Source organism: Astyanax mexicanus, chromosome 20, assembly GCF_023375975.1.
Source record: "Astyanax mexicanus isolate ESR-SI-001 chromosome 20, AstMex3_surface, whole genome shotgun sequence".
Lineage (NCBI taxonomy): Eukaryota > Metazoa > Chordata > Actinopteri > Characiformes > Acestrorhamphidae > Astyanax > Astyanax mexicanus.
This window is the reverse complement of record NC_064427.1, coordinates 18458718-18475358: the sequence shown is the minus strand read 5'-3', so window position 1 is coordinate 18475358 and position 16641 is coordinate 18458718. Positions and strand designations below refer to the sequence as shown.

General features: G+C 39.5%; 1 protein-coding gene across 1 annotated transcript in view; it reads right to left on the bottom strand.

Annotated features, from left to right (window-relative positions):
- Nucleotides 1-16641, bottom strand: part of LOC103037437 (leucine-rich repeat transmembrane neuronal protein 4) — a 252215-nt gene that overhangs the window by 174170 nt on the left and 61404 nt on the right. The window lies entirely within an intron of this gene.

Sequence of the window (16641 nt, the reverse complement as noted above, 5' to 3'; positions counted from 1 at the left end):
TTCTGCCTCGCTCCCACCCGGCATCTCCCGAGCTCGGAGCAGATCTGAGGGCCACTCATTTCATTCCGCGTTCAATAAATCACGGCTCTAAATCTCATCTGCCATAATGCTGTTAACTCGAAAAGCCAGCACCCCGGCCCATAATTCAGCAGCGCCGGGAGAAGAATGCTGACGCTCATTTCTCGGGAGCGGGAGAGAGAGCGAGGGCGACTGCGCCTTTAAACCGACGCCTCATTATCCAGTCATTAATCGTATTATTCAGTAACTACTCGCAGTGAGCGGGAAACCGCGGTGAAACTCATCTGTAAAGTAGTTATGAGAGCGAGGGACGGGGGGAAGAGGAAGACGAAGGCGAAGACGAAGGGGATGAATGGATGGATGGATGGATAGGCGTTTGGTGGAGAGGGGAAGGGAGAGATGTAGCGATGGAGGGAGGGAGGGAGCGAGGGAGGGGCCGGCGTAGTGTCAGAGACAAATGGAGGAGAGGAAAGGTGAACGAGGAGGTGACACTCGAGTGGAAGAGGTGTGGAAGAAGGATGGAGAGGTGCAGATAGGACAGGTGTGAAAAAAAGCTGGAAAAAGAGAGAGAGAGAGAGAGATAGGGAAGGAAGGAAGGAAGGAAGGAAGGATGTTACGGGCGAAACGAGAAAGGAGAGGAAACGAGATGAGACAGATTTGGAGATGAACGCGGTAGAGAGGGACGGGGGGTGTTGACGGTATCTAAGGGCGAAAAACGAGGAATAGGGTGAAGAAGAGGAGATGAGAGAGAGAGAGAGAAAGAATGAAGGGAAGAGAGCGATAGAGAGAGAGCGACCAAACGAACAAACGAGGGGGTGGGGGGTTATAACTCAAGCCCGGCTCTCTTGGGGAAGGTCCCTAAATTACACTCCAATGCGGACAGCTTGTCAATTGCAGGGCCAGGGCCCTGCAGAGCGATTCTCTACTTGTTTCATTAGGTCCCCCACGTCAGCGCCCGACCTTAAATCTCTCCGCCCTTTATTTATTTATATATTCATTTATTTATGTTGTTATATCCGCTCCTCTCGCGCTGTCGGCTCCAGGCTCCTCACCCAACAGCCAGCCATCCTTTCAGACAGTCCGGCAGAGCCACCATCAGCGACTCGAGAGAGCGCGCAAGTTTATCTCTTAATTGGCGAAGTCTAGACGCTATGTCTACTAAAAAAAAAATAAAAAATTGATTCAGTTAATCTCAATCTCTGTTTGAACAAACACACATGACTGAATGTCCAGAAAGATTTAAGTTGGCTTTGGAAATGCTTAAAAAAAAAACACACTACTATGATCTAAGGTCAAATCAAGTGTGCTTTTGTATGCTCTCCATCCAGTTTATTGGAAACACCTTCCTCTTGGGGTAGGTGGCTTCCAAAAGGGGTCTGAACTCTCGAAATGTCCCAACTTAGGCTTATTATCTTTAATATATCTGCATTCTACTGAAATACATTCATTTTTAATGGGCATATATGCAGCTGAAATTGGGAAGAGCCTAGTGCATCCCAATTTTTTCAACATTAACATTTTTTTTTTTTTTTCTAATTTTTCCCATTTTCTCCCCAATTTACATGGCCAATTACCCAACCCATTCATTAGGACTCCCCCTATCACTAGTGATACCTCAACACACCAGGAGGGTGAAGACTAACACATGCTTCCTCCGATACATGTGAAGTCAACCACCGCTTCTTTTCGAGCTGCTGCCGATGCAGCATTGCCGAGCAGCCAGCGCGCTTGGAGGAAAGCACAGCAACTCAGTTCCAATACATCAGCTCACAGACTACAGTGCTGCAGACATCACCATAGGAGTGATGTGGGGAAAGAGCGCCATCTACCCATCCAGAGGGAGCAGGGCCAATTTTGCTCCCTCTAATGCCAGCAGCTTGATGGCAAAGCTGCATGAGTGGGGGTTCGAACCGGCGACCTCCTGCTCATAGTGGCAGCGCTTTAGACCGCTGGACCACTCGGCGCCCAACATTAACATTTTAATACAACATTATAGTCATTATTGCTTTTAGAAAAATGTGTTTTAGGGAGGGGGATGGATTGGGCACTATAGGACTTTGTGGGCGTGGCCGAAGCTTTTGTTCTTAATGGCTTTATATTTTGCCCTTACATTACTTTTACTTTTATACTTTAAGTAGTTTTGAATCCAGTACGTTTTTAAACACTTTTACTTAAAGAGTAAAAACCTATTTATAGGTTTATGTTTGAGTAAAACGAACATTGTTGTTTTATTTTAGAAACTATGGACAACATTTCTTCTAAATTCCAAATAAAAATATTGTCATTTAGAGCATTTATTTGCAGAAAATGAGAAATGGCTGAAATAACAAAAAAGATGCAGAGCTTCTATTGCAAAGAGAACAAGTTCATATTTATAAAGTTTTAAGGGTTCAGAAATCAGTATTTGGTGGAATAACCCTGGTTTTTAATCACAGTTTTTTTAAGCATCTTGGCATCATGTTCTCCTCCATCAGTCTTACACACTGCTTTTGGATAACTTTATGCCTTTACTCCTGGTGCAAAGATTCAAGCAGTTCAGCTTGAGGTTTGATGGTTTGTGATCATCCATCTTCCTCTTGATTATATTCCAGAGGTTTTTAATTTGGTAAAACCAAAGAAACTTTTTTAAGTGGGCTCTTATTTATTTCCAGAGCTGTATATCAACTGATTTCTAAACTTTAAACTTTTAATCAATAGCTTATGTATTATAAACCAGACACTTGTATCCTCCACCAGACAGCTCTGACGAGTAGCATGATTTTGTTCTGGATATCACTGTTCATGACCTGCTCACCACTTCAGGTTTTCAGGGACCCCAAAAGTAATTCAGTCATCACTATTCAAGTTCTGGTGTGGTCACAGTGACCGAGACTGGCCGGATTGTTCTGTTCTGTTTTGTCTCTTGTGTCTGTGAATACATTTACCTCCATTACCAAAAGTCAAAGGTTTAGATCTGACTTAAGTTTTAATCAGAAAGTTTATTTTTGAGTTTTCTTTTTCCCAAACAAATAAAAGCAATTCCAAAGCTAGAATAACAAGAAAGAACATGTAAAAATAAAACGTTTTGGGACATTCGTTGTTTTAATTGTTTCTTCTGGTTATTCAATAAATCAAGGTTATTATTGAAAATGTGTGGGATGCTGTTTGACTCCCAACCACCTCTATTTAAGGTAGCCCATTTCCATTCGAGATACATGGAACTGACTATTGCAGGACACCATTAGGAACCTCTACAACTTTCTACATGTTCTACAAACTACTTCTGTATGTATAGCTCAATAATTAATGTTTGTTGCCACCTCTAACAAACTACTTTTAACCTTATTTCCTACTTCCCTCCTTTCCTTCTTTATCCCACTATTACACTATTATCTCTATGGCTAAATGTACATCATAATTTATAAGTTGCTTTGGATTAAAGCTTCCTCTAAATGCAATGTAATGTAAGTTATTTATTTATCATTTATTGTAGCTGGTTAATTTTATCTTTCTTCCAAATAGCATCACAATCCAACGATTTGATCTCAATGCAGCTATTTGTGCAGCTATTTCTTTGACAGAAACATAGCGTGGATAGTGTAGATACTAAAGATACTGTAGATCTCTTTGCTTTTACCTCAGACCCAAGAAACTCCACCAGTAGATCCACTCTGCGCCATTCTGCATTCAAGATTATGATGCTAAATATGAATCCATTGCTATGAAACGCCGCGGTGTGTTTCAGAGTGTGTTCACGGTTCAGTGTGTGTGCAGCACGATGCTGCAGTGTGTGCCATCTTCATCTCCGAGTGTCTTGTTTAAAACTGGAGATTGTCCTACTTTCAAGGGTGAAAAAACCCAACCTACGGAGAAATGACTGACGTCTCGGTTCGCTGGCATTTACCGCGCATCTCTCTGACAAAGCACTCATTGAATTCTCGCTCCGCACTGGAAACAGAGCAGAGAAACGCAGACGTTATTTAATATCAATAACAAACGCTGCATTTTCATCTGAAATACAGAACAAAACCTCGATGGATGCCGCTGCTGCGCCTACTGTATTTTTAAGCGTGTGCTTTCCAGCACCGCTTTAATCTGAGCTCCCATTCCTTACTTCAAATAGCGCCACAGTTCTGGGTCGTGAGATTGAAGATTCTATCAAACTGTCTTAAACTCGGTCCTACAGTAAATGCTTTATTTCCATTGTATTTTTATTTATGTGTGTTTGGTTGGTTCAGAGATTAAATCAGGGTGCAGCCTCCCAGAAGTGACAATACAGAAAATATAACTGTAATAAACTGTAAAAATGCAGCACTCTGAACCCGTTCAAGCAGCTACAAGAAGAAATAAAAGTATATAAACTCACCTTCCACTGTTTAGAGACTCAACTCAACTCAACACCCACTCCCTCACCTGTCTGCTGACTCTGACTCACCCTTAACTGACTCACGACTCGACTCATATGCTCACCCTTACCTGACTCTGACTTGCCATTGACTGACATGTAGCCCATTATCTTCTTCAACTGACTTCGACTCGATTCTGACTTCGACTCTTAAACAGACTTGTGACCCAACTCACTCTTCCTTAACTGTGACCTTCACCTTCATTTGTGACCTTCACTAATGACTCGACTCAGACTCCACAGACTTCGACCATAATCTCAATCTCAACCATTGATTTATGACTCAACATTTCAATTGGCCAATTCAACTCAAACTTGCAATAAGACTTTCTTTTAACTGACTCATCTTTAAGGGCAAGTTTAAGTCAACTAATAAGTCAGTTAATAGCGAGTTTAGGTCAATTCTTAAGTCAGTTAAGAATGATTTAACTCAGACCTATTCTACCTGAATCAGACTGTCCCTTAACTGATTTGTGACCCAAGTCAATTTTGCCCCAACTGACAAGTAACCTGACTTAGACTCTCTCTTAACTGACCTGTGACCTGACTTAGACTCTCTCTTAACTGACCTGTGACCTGACTTAGACTCTCTCTTAACTGACTTGTGAGCTGACTTAGACTCTCTCTTAACTGACTTGTGAGCTGACTTAGACTCTCTCTTAACTGACCTGTGAGCTGACTTAGACTCTCTCTTAACTGACTTGTGAGCTGACTTAGACTCTCTCTTAACTGACCTGTGAGCTGACTTAGACTCTCTCTTAACTGACTTGTGAGCTGACTTAGACTCTCTCTTAACTGACCTGTGAGCTGACTTAGACTCTCTCTTAACTGACTTGTGAGCTGACTTAGACTCTCTCTTAACTGACCTGTGAGCTGACTTAGACTCTCTCTTAACTGACCTGTGAGCTGACTTAGACTCTCTCTTAACTGACTTGTGAGCTGACTCCAACAGACATGCCAACAGTAATTAACATTGACTGAACTCTCGATTTCCTGACTTGCAACTTGACTTGGACTCGCTCTCAACTCACTTGTGACTAAATTCAAACCCACTCTTAATAATTGACTCAACTTTTTTTTTTCTTTGAATTACTTTCAACTCATGACTTGATTGAGATTCTTCCATAAACGATTGAACTCAGAATTACTCTAAACTGACTCGTGACATTGTTAAGCAGCTCACAAGACTCGATTGAGATCAAATTCATAATTTAATTCAGACTTGCTCATTTTAATTACTGGAAAACATATACAAATGCATTGATTATACACATACAGTTGTAATGTATTTACTATTAATCCTGTTCTAAAATGTATAAATGATTAAGTACAAAGAGCATCTGGGTTCAGGCTCTTTAAGGGTGCTGTATATAGCATTATGCTTATTATATGTAATTTCCCTGCAGTTGCCTTTGCCTTGTTTAGCCCCACTTCTCCAGCATGAAACAGGAAGACAGCAATCAGTATAATTACTCACCTCAGTCTTTTCTTCCTTTAAGAGAATGATTTTCTCAGTCACTGCTTGAGCAAAGCCTCTTTTACCTTCATTTTACTGAGACATTTTACTGAGTTTGACATCACAAACGCAGGGAAACCTATTTCAGATGCGGTATTATGGCTGTATTAAGTTATTTGAAGTGTGGAGTTGAGCGCAGCGGTGGGTATTAAAGCAGCGCTTTAACTGCTGGAATGCGTTTATCATGAACGGGTCAAGCTGAGGGCTTTCAAATTCATTTAAATCTCATGTCTTTTTTCAGCTTTTTACGTGGCTCTTTACACTCTGGTAGGAATTGAATGGTGTGTCATTAATAAGTTAAATTTTGGTATTAAAAAAAAAATAAAAAGGTGACAATGGTTCGTTGGGTCAAACCCTGTATCTTCACCCTCTTAGTGTTGGGATCATTATAAGTGATAGGGGGAGTTTATATAAACAGGGACTGATTCGAATCCCGGTTATGCACCTTGCCATCTTAGCTGCCGGAGCCCAGAGAGAGCACAGTTGGTCTTGCTCTCTCTGGGTGGGTACAGTAGATGGCACTCTTTCCCCTCATCACTCCTAGGATAATGTGAATTAGCACAAGGCTGCGTCTGTGAGCTAATGTATCAGAACCGAGTCGTTGCGCTTTCCTTCGAGCGTTAGCGCTGTGATGCTACTCGGCAATGCTACATCATCAGCAGAAGTTCAAAAAGAGGCAGAGTGATAGGGGACATATAGCTGAGTAGCATTTAAATGGGTGGCCAGGTAAACTGGGTGAAATTTTCTTATTATATAAACAAAAAAACTTTAATAAACATATTAAGAAAAAAACATTTAATAAAATGTGTCAATATACGGTTATAATACTCTGATAAATAGTGTATATCTTGAAAATGTCCTGATGAGCGCCAGTTTCGTCATCATAATGTTTTTGACGGTCTTTGCAGTGACTGCACCTGAGGATACTTTCAAAGTTCTTGAAGTTCTTCTTTTCGGATTGACTGGCCTTTTTTTCCTTTCCATTTTTTTCTTTACTTAATTGAATAGTTCTTGCTTCTCCTAATATGGATAAGAACATTAGTCAAATAGGGCTATTCACTGTTTTAGTAATAAACTCTTGATGAGTTCAGCACAGCTGTTAACTGAAAGCTGACTGAGAAAATTCTACTATGAAGAATTTGATATATAAAACATATTCTGGTTTTGTTAATAATTCCTTATGTTTTTTTTTTTCTTCATAGCCTGGATGAATTAAGTATTAATCTACAATGCAAAACACTTTAAAAATAATAAAAAAGCGCTGAATTTATGCAGATCTGATTAAGGGTTTTGCAAATTGTACATCGCTTGCATCAGTTTTCAAAGCTTAAAAAATAAATAGATAAAAAACTTTCTTAACCAATTGCTTCTTTATTCTACAACTATTTATATTATTTATGTCCTTTTTAAAAAAAAAAAAAAAAGAAGCAAAAGCCTTGGCTAATGAACGTTTGCATGATAAAAAATCATACATTTTAGGTGTAAGCTTTTGTTCTTCGTGGCTAATTCCTCTAATCTCACATTAAGACCTAATCAGGGTGCCGGAGCTGTTTTTTTCACACACTTTCTGTGCTTAAGGTTGTGCATGAATGATGACGACCTTGCAGAAACTGCATAAGCATTTCAAATAGGGCGGAACAGAAACATCTCAGCGCAAAGCTCTCTCTGTTTACCCATCCAGCTAGCGCTTGTTTACCACTAGGCCTCCTATAAACACCAGACAGTGACAGCTCCTTTTGACACGGCATGAATATATATATATATATATATATATATATTTTTTTTTTTTTTTCCTCGCTAATACACCTTATTTCCCTGTGTATTACTGGAGAGCATATACAGTAGAAGGCTGGTCCGCTGAGCCGGAATACTGAATACCAGCTATTTATTCTTATATACTGCACTGTAACCTGCTGAGCTGATGTTATAATGATGGTAAATCTCTGGAAGTCAGTAGAAAAGGGTAGGGTAAAAAATGCCAAATAAACCTGCTTTTACCCACATACAGCATGACTTGAATTTGAGCAACATCCTATTCTTAATCAATAGGGTTCAATATGATGTTGGTCCACCTTTACAGCTATAAAAAAATTCAGCATCATCTTTTAAAAAGGCTTTACACCAGGTTTAGGAGTGTGTTTATGAAAGTCTTCTATTAGCATATGGTCAGTTCTTTTACATTTTAAACACTTTTTGGGATAAGGATCATAGTCAGTATGATAACACTGTGGTAGTGATGTGGGATGGCTCATAGTGATGTGGGATGGATACATAACCAGTATGCTAACACTGTGGTAGTGATGTGGGATGTGATCCATAACCAGTATGCTAACACTGTAATAGTAATGTGGGATGTGATCCATAACCAGTATGCTAACACTGTGGTAGTGATGTGGGATGTGATCCATAACCAGTATGCTAACACTGTGGTAGTGATATGGGATGTGATCCATACCCAGTATGCTAACACTGTGGTAGTGATGTGGGATGTGATCCATAACCAGTATGCTAACACTCTAATAATGATGTGGGATGTGATCCATAAACAGTATGCTATTACTGTGGTAGTAATGTGGGATGTGAGCCATAAACAATATGCTATCACTGTGGTAGTGATGTGGGATGTGATCCATAAACAGTATTTGAACACTGTGGTAGTGATGTGCGATGTGATCCATAACCAGTATGCTAACACTGTGGTAGTGATGTGGGATGTGGGAACAGTCCAAGGCTTTTCACCAGGTTTAGGAGTGTGTTTATGAGAGGTATGACTTACAGTCTTACACTCTAATTCATGCCAAAGTTGTTCAGCTTCAAGTCAGAACTTTCAACAAAATCACACTTAAGCGCTTGATATCCTCAGTACCAAAACTTCTTTTTTCAGTGTTTTAAAAAGGAATTACAATGTTTTAAAAAAACTATAAATGCTTTATCATACAATTTTGCAATGTTTGTAATGTGTTTCAGGCCTGGAAATGCAGGATTGGATGCATATTCACAAAATAAAAATGAAATCATCTTGGTTTTATACTGTCTGCAATGTAACGTCTGCATTTTTAAAGCATTCTCCATACTGTCTTTTTGGGATTTGGGGTTGTATAAAGGGCAGTATAGCCTTTGTTCTCTCTGAGAAAAAAAGTGATGATCTGTAAAGGTGAAGCTGCTGCAGTACTTTCTTCTGCCCTTTCCTCGTTCCTCACTGCACCACTGTTCCCCTGCAGGTGTATGCTCTTCTATTTGTTCAATAATTTAGACACACAAGTGCCTTATTTAGCAGAGCTTTGGGGCTTCTCACGTTTAAGTGCTTCAGGCTGGGGTGATTCACACGTACACACAAATGATTTGTAGCAAGGGATGCTAATCGCACTCATACTCTCATATAGTCACAGTAACGGTAACTGTTACCATAACATAAAAAAAAAATGATAAAGAGCATCCAGACCACTGGATTCTGCCCACTTTGGCTATCTGCCTATTGGCTAGCCAGACTGTGCTAACACTGTAGAAGCAATGTTGGACAGGTTGGTATTCATGAGGAAAAAGTTCTGTAGCCAGTGGGCCTGTAATTAGCATGCTAAAGCCACAAAATCAATGATGGATGAGGCCCGTAGCTGGTGTGCTAACACCTCTAGCCATAGCGAGTGTGCTAACAGTGCATTAGTGATTAGCTGGGACCAGGTTGGCATAAATGTGGAATGAAGCCCTTAGCCAGGATGCTAATGTTATTGCAATGCTAACGAATGTACTCTAATGTAGAGATATACTAGGTGAGGCCAGTAGCCAGCATGCTAACACTGTGATCGTGAGGTGGGATATGGTCCTCCATACCCAGTATGCTAACACTGTAGTAGTGACGTGGGACACGGTCCAAACCCAGTATGCTAACCCTGTAGTAGTGATGTGGGACACGGTCCAAACCCAGTATGCTAACACTGTAGTAGTGACGTGGGACACGGTCCAAACCCAGTATGCTAACCCTGTAGTAGTGATGTGGGACACGGTCCAAACCCAGTATGCTAACACTGTAGTAGTGATGTGGTATCAGTGTGGAATGAAGCCCTTAGCCAGCATGCTAATGTCTTTGTAATGCTAACAAATGTGGGATGAGGCCCGTAGCTGACATGTTAACACTGTGATAGCATTATGGGACAAGGTCTATAGCTGTCATGCTATCACTGCCATAGCATTATGGGACAAGGTCTATAGCTGTCATGCTAACACTGTGATAGCATTATGGGACATTATGTGATACGAGGCCCATAGCTAGCACGCTAACACTGATAACAATGTCAGATGAGACCTGAAGCTGGCATGCTAACACCATCGTAATGATGATGGACAAGGCCTTTAGCTCATGGGCTAATGCCAGTGTATGCTAATGCTGTGGGATGCGGCCTGTAACCAGTATGCTAATACAGTGATAGCGATGTAATACGAGGTCCATAGCTAGCATGCTAACAATGCTGTTGCAATTTTGGTTGAGACCTGAAACTAGCATGCTAACACTGTGGTAGCCATGTGGGATACGGTCCATACCCAGTATGTTAACACTGCTGTAGTGATGTTAGACAAGGCCTGTAGCCAGTAGCTGTGTGCTAATGCCACATTAGCAATATTGGTGGACATGGATGGTAGTGAGCATGGATTTAATAACTTCATATTTCTTCACTTTACATTTAGTTAGTATATATTAACATATATTTCAATTTCTAAATATATTAAATAATTAATTAAAAGTATAAGAGTATTAGAGTATCAGTGGTGTAAATTGGTCTTAAAATAAAACAATAATATCATTTATTGTAATTATTTCTCGTACAATCTCTTATAACGAGTTAACCGCACAGACGACGCTCAAACTCTACAGACCCAAACTCGCCATTCTTTACCTCAAATCCAATACTATGCTCTTTGCGGCGGTTGTTCAGTGATCGACGTATCGGGAGACAGTTAATTAGCCTCGTGCTCTGAGAGTTCTGCAGGCACTCCTGAGTACCGACATGAGGCATCAATCAATGCTGATATCTGTCAATCAGTGAGGCAGTCGATCGGCTCCTGGTCCAGGCCATGTGTGACCGGCGCCGGCTGAATGAGAGCTAGCGTGAAGTCTGACTGAGCCGCTGAGCTCCCCGCCGTCTCCCCATCATACCGAATTAACCCCGGCCTTGCGCCGCAATCCTCTCCATTACACTCACACTGCGGACAACAGAGCCACGACTCAACCATCATCAATATTCGTGATCCTTACATTTACAAAATCAGGATTTACATGCAGATAAAACCACTGAGAACACTTTACAAAAAGGCTACAATAATTACGTAATACGTAAAACAGTACTTATGACTCAATATCTCAACTCACTATTAGTCAAACCATAGTTAACCATTAGATTTTTTTTAACTATTGTCTCAATTGATTATTATTTACAACATTCTTAAGCATTAAAATTTAGTATGGCCGCAACGATAAGTCGATGTATAATTGACAATGTTGATTTTTTAAATTTGTCCTGTGTCTCCTAAAGTGCCCAAACACAACAGATTACATATTTACTCACTAAATATCAGTACTTTGCATGTTTAAACAACATCCAGACATTTCAACTCAATTAAAATCTCATGTTTAGCTGTTTCTATCGTTTTTTGAGATGAAGAGGACATGGCAGATGTAATCGATGACTAAACGACTAATCGAATAAATAATTGTAAGATTATTTGACTACCAAAATAATCATTAGTTGCAGCCCTGCAACTCTGCAATTCTGTAATGTTTAATAATACCTTAACTAGTGCCAATTAATTATAATACATAGTTTTCACAAGCAGTTTTAATGTGAGGCTTAGCTGCTGGAACTAGGGATGCACAATGATATCATAATTATACTGGAATGGCCGTTTTGGCCAATATTTCGAAACTCCATCTGTTTTCTGTGAATCAGTTGAAAGTGTTTGGTGTCAGGAACCATTTGCTTCTATGAGCCGTTTGGATGCTCCTCCCTTATTGTGATGTCACCGCATAAAATCACCCCTTTCCCATCAATCCCCACCAGAGCATCATCCACTAGATCAGTTGAAGAATCACCATTTCAGTCTGCTGGTTGAGAACCTAAGACATTACAAACCAGCAGACTTCTTCTGAGGGAGGGATCTGTACCTACTGTCAACAGATGAGGGAGATCTAAGTACTTTCAAATTTTGAGTTTTGTACTTCAATCACAGTTAAGCATAAACTAGCACAAGCTAACACTAATATGTGGTAGGTAAACGCTCAGCGTGAACATGGGGAGTTGCCAGCAACAGCTCACAGTATTTGCATAAAAGGGACAGAGCCCTTAAATGGCTCATTCGGAAAGGGACTGAAACTGTTAAAAATAGAGCTGTGTGATCTATATATTCATGTTTTGTACCATAGTACGTAGGCCTAATAAAACTGATGTAAAAGCAAATTTTAAGTTGATTTTGTTCGTTTTAAAGCTACACCAGGGTTTATAGTCTGTCTAAATCCCACATCGGTGCGACCCTAGTTGAAACATTACACTTTTACTGGTGGACAAGTGCAACAAAAGTCATGAGACAATAGTATGTATACTGATATGATAGTATGTATGTATGTATGATAGTAGTATGAGACTGAAATGACCACGAAGTGTTACCTCAGTGAGAAGCTTGGAAAAGCCTATACTGGTATAAGTTGTGAGGTGTTATCTTGTGTATGAGGGTAAATGCAAGTCAGCATGCTTATATTAAGGGAGGCATTATTACCACACACAGTGGACAGAGCAGTAAAGTGGGTGGTAATGATGGTGGAAGGCGGCTTCTGGCTAGACTTTTCCATGCGAATAGAAAAACAACTCTGGCAGAAATAAATTACATCCATGTTTAATCCAGGAAACACCTCAAAAACATATTTCACAGGTCAGTGCAGCATTCTACCTTTAGCTTCTATTAGACATAGCAAAAGTCATGGGACACCATATGAGTTCCTTTCCCACATGAGTTCCTGTAGATTTTTGCTATTTTCCATTCCTGAGAGGAGATCCCCAACCCCGCCAGGAGCTGGTGCAGGCGTGTCTGATGCACCGTAAAAGACGCGGAAAGCGTGCCCTCGTCTGAAACAGGCTTTGGGTCGGGCCGGGAGCCACTTCAGACGGAGTTTAGAGAAAACCGCGGTGTTTGTGGTGAGTTCTGAGTCAGAACAAACAGGACTGTTTATCTGTAGAATAGAGTCTGTGAGTACAGAGCGCCCAAAAGTCTGGAGACGAGCCTGATAGTCCGTTTCTGAACAGAACATTCGCCTGGAATGCGTTCAAACCCAGAGAAAAACAGGCCTATCGAGATCTCCAAATGTTTCAGAGAGATCACAAGTAGCTCTTCAGGTGCTCCTCAGACAGCATAGCACAAATTCTTCTCAGGCTTTGGGTACAATATTAGACTTTTAGGGTTGGTTAGGTTGGTGGTTCATTTAGGGGTTAAGCATAAGCCTACATACAGGTGCATCTCAATTTTTCTTTAATATCATTGGAAGGAAAGTTACTTCAATTCAGGGATTCAGATCAAAATGTGAAAATATATTACATACAGTTGCAAGAAAAAGTATGTGAAGCCTTTGGAATTACTTGGATTTCTGCATAAATTGGTCATTTGGACAGCAGTGGCTTCCTCCGTGGTGTCCTCCCATTAACTCCACCCTTGTTTAGGATTCTTCCTCACCTCATTGATCATTCTGCACTGTGCTCTTGCAGTCATTTTACAGGACTTTACCAAGTCTAGGGAGAGCAGCAACAGTGCTGAACTTTCTCCATTTGTAGACCATCTGTCTTACCATCATGTACCACATGAACATCAGTTTTTAGAGATACTTTAACCAACACACCCAATCTCACAATACATAAACATAACATAACATACAAAAAACACTGATATCATAGCAATGCTTTAGCAACCACTTAGCAACACCATAGCAACCACCAATATATATTGGTGGAATAAACTCCCTGTGGGTTCAAATTCATGCCTTCTTCACCACAACGGATACCTTAGCAACACCTTAGCAACCAACTTGCAAACAACATTGCTATGATATCAGTGGTGTTTTTTATGTTATGTTATGTTTATGTATTGTAATGTTTCTTTTAGATAAACATTAAATAAAGTTAAACTAGAAAAGTGCATTATTATTTTATTCACTGAAGGAAACACAGGATAGTTGCGCAGCTAAAAGGGTTCACTATAGTGGTTGCTATGTTGTTTCTAAGTGGTTGCAAGTTGGTTGCTAAGGTGTTGCTAAGGTATCCGTTGTGGTTAAGAAAGCATGAATTTGAACCCACTGCAGCACAGACTAGACAGAGGATCAGTGCTAAAATCTGGGATAAAAAAAAATAATAATAACAATAAATCACGTACTGTAAAACCCAGATTTAGAAGAGAGCTCTCTTTTTATTTAAAAATAAAGTGAAAAATAAATGAATAAAAAAAAATCCGGCCCCGTCTCAATAGCGGCAAGCAATTATTCAATCTCTTCAAAAACGTATTTGCGCATTCAGCCCGAGTGAAATCTGCTCGTTTTGAATAAAAAAAAAAAAAAAAGAAATAAATAAAAAATAAAGAAATGGGATCGGCCTTCCACCAGTAGCACCTCTCCACTCACTCACTTACTCCAGGCAATTTTCAGGGAAATAAGAGGGATTTGTTCAGCTTAGGTGGAATGGACTGTGGCTGTGAATCCAAACGAGCTTTGCTGAGATGGAGCCGAGAGAGAGAGAGAGAAAGAGAAAGAGAGAGAGAGAGAGAGAGAGAGAGAGAGAGAGAGAGAGAGAGAGAGAGAGGGAAGAGCGTGGTGTGAGAAGATTCTGGCAGAAAGCTCCGGCGTATCTCCCTGCGAGAGGCTTAGGGACACCCTCCTCCGTTGAGACTGGCTGAGAGGGGGAATAATCACTAAAGCTGCTCCTCCAAACTCCTCCTCAGGTAAACAGGGAGGAGTGGGAGGTAGCAGAGGGGTGGAGGAGGGGGAGGGAGGGTTAGGGGTGAAGGGGGAGGTGGAGATGGAGGGAAAATTGAATTAAGGTGCAGCAGAATACAAATAGGCAGATGAAAATGAGAGGAGCGCGATGGAGGAGAACATTAGATCCAGAGTCGTCTGCTCTGAAGGTTAACAAGATTCCAGAGGCTGAAACTGGAGGTGCTGGTGGATCAATGCTACGTAGAACCAATAATACTCTGCCTATTAGATCTACACTGAAAAAAAAAAATATCTGCGTAAAATTTACTTTAAAAAAGTTTCGGGACTTTCTGCATTTGCTTTTTTAAAGTAAATTTTATTTCATGTAAATTTAAGTGTCTTCAACTAAAAGAAAGGATTGATTCAGCAAAAAAATAAATGAAGTAAAGTTTACTAAAAGAAAGGATTGACTGAAGTTCAGTTCACTTATTTACTCTATGTAACATTTAAGTCTTGAAACCGAGTTGAAGTTACTTAAATTTACATGAAATTAAATTTACTTAAAAAAGCAAATGCAGAAAATTGCGAAACTTTTTTTTCAGTGTACATTAATTATAATGTTTAAATAAATATGTTAAATTAAACACAGAAATTAAATTTCTGGTAGGTCTGATTTATAGGTATTTTTGTTATAGCCAGTATTGCAATGTTTCTTTTAGATGAACATTAAATAATAAACCTAAACTAGAAAAGTGCATTTTTATTTTTTATTTTATAATTTTTTTAACATTTTATTCACTGAAGTAAAGACAGGATAGTTGCGCAGCTAAAATGGTTCACTATAGTGATTCTTTGTTGTTTCTAAATGGTTGCTATGTTGTTGCTAAGGCACTGCTATGGTATCAGTGGTGTTTTTTATGTTATACCCAGAATTGTAATGTTTCTTTTAGATAAACGTTAAATAATAAAGTTAAATAATATACTGTAAATACCCAAACTGAAAAGTGATATTATTGGTGGATCTGCTCTGCAGGTGTTTTAGTCTTAGCAGCGAATCAGAACGTGTTTTTGGAGCTAATATAAAACAGGAAGGAAGAACCATGGGAAACAAAACCCATTGTTACCAGGCAACATTTCATTAATTCATTATTTCTTTTCTTCACTTCTTTTGCTCTCTCTCTCTCTCTCTCTCTCTCTCTCTCTCTCTCTCGTGTGCTCTTTCTTTCTCATATTCTCTTCATTTCTATAATTTTCTCTTCTTTATTCTCAATACATTTTTTATTTTCTCTATGTTTCACTCACTCTGTCCCCTCTCTTTTCTCTTACTCTCCCTATTGTCCATTTTCTTAATTTCATTATTTTTCTTTATTACTTTTTTATGTATCATGCCCTACATCATTTTCTTTATCTATTTCTCTTATTTATCCAATTTATCTCTTTCTGTCTCCACTTCTAACCCTTCATTTTTAATCTACCACTCTTTATCGCTTTCTGTTTTTATCTCCCTTTTTATCTCTCTTTTTTCCTCTTAATCTTTAACCCTGTTTCTCATTATCTTGTTTTATTTATGTTCTATTTTGCTATTTCTCTCCCTTCCCTTCATTTCTCTCATTCTTACTTCTTTATTTCTCTCCACATTTCTTTGTCTCTCACTCTTTACTTCCCTCACATTTTCTCTCTTCTTTATTTCTTTGTCTCTTCCCATTATATTCCATTCTCTATTTCCACTATAATTTTCCTTTGTATCTTCCATTATCCCCTTCTTCTCATCTTTGCTCTCTCTCT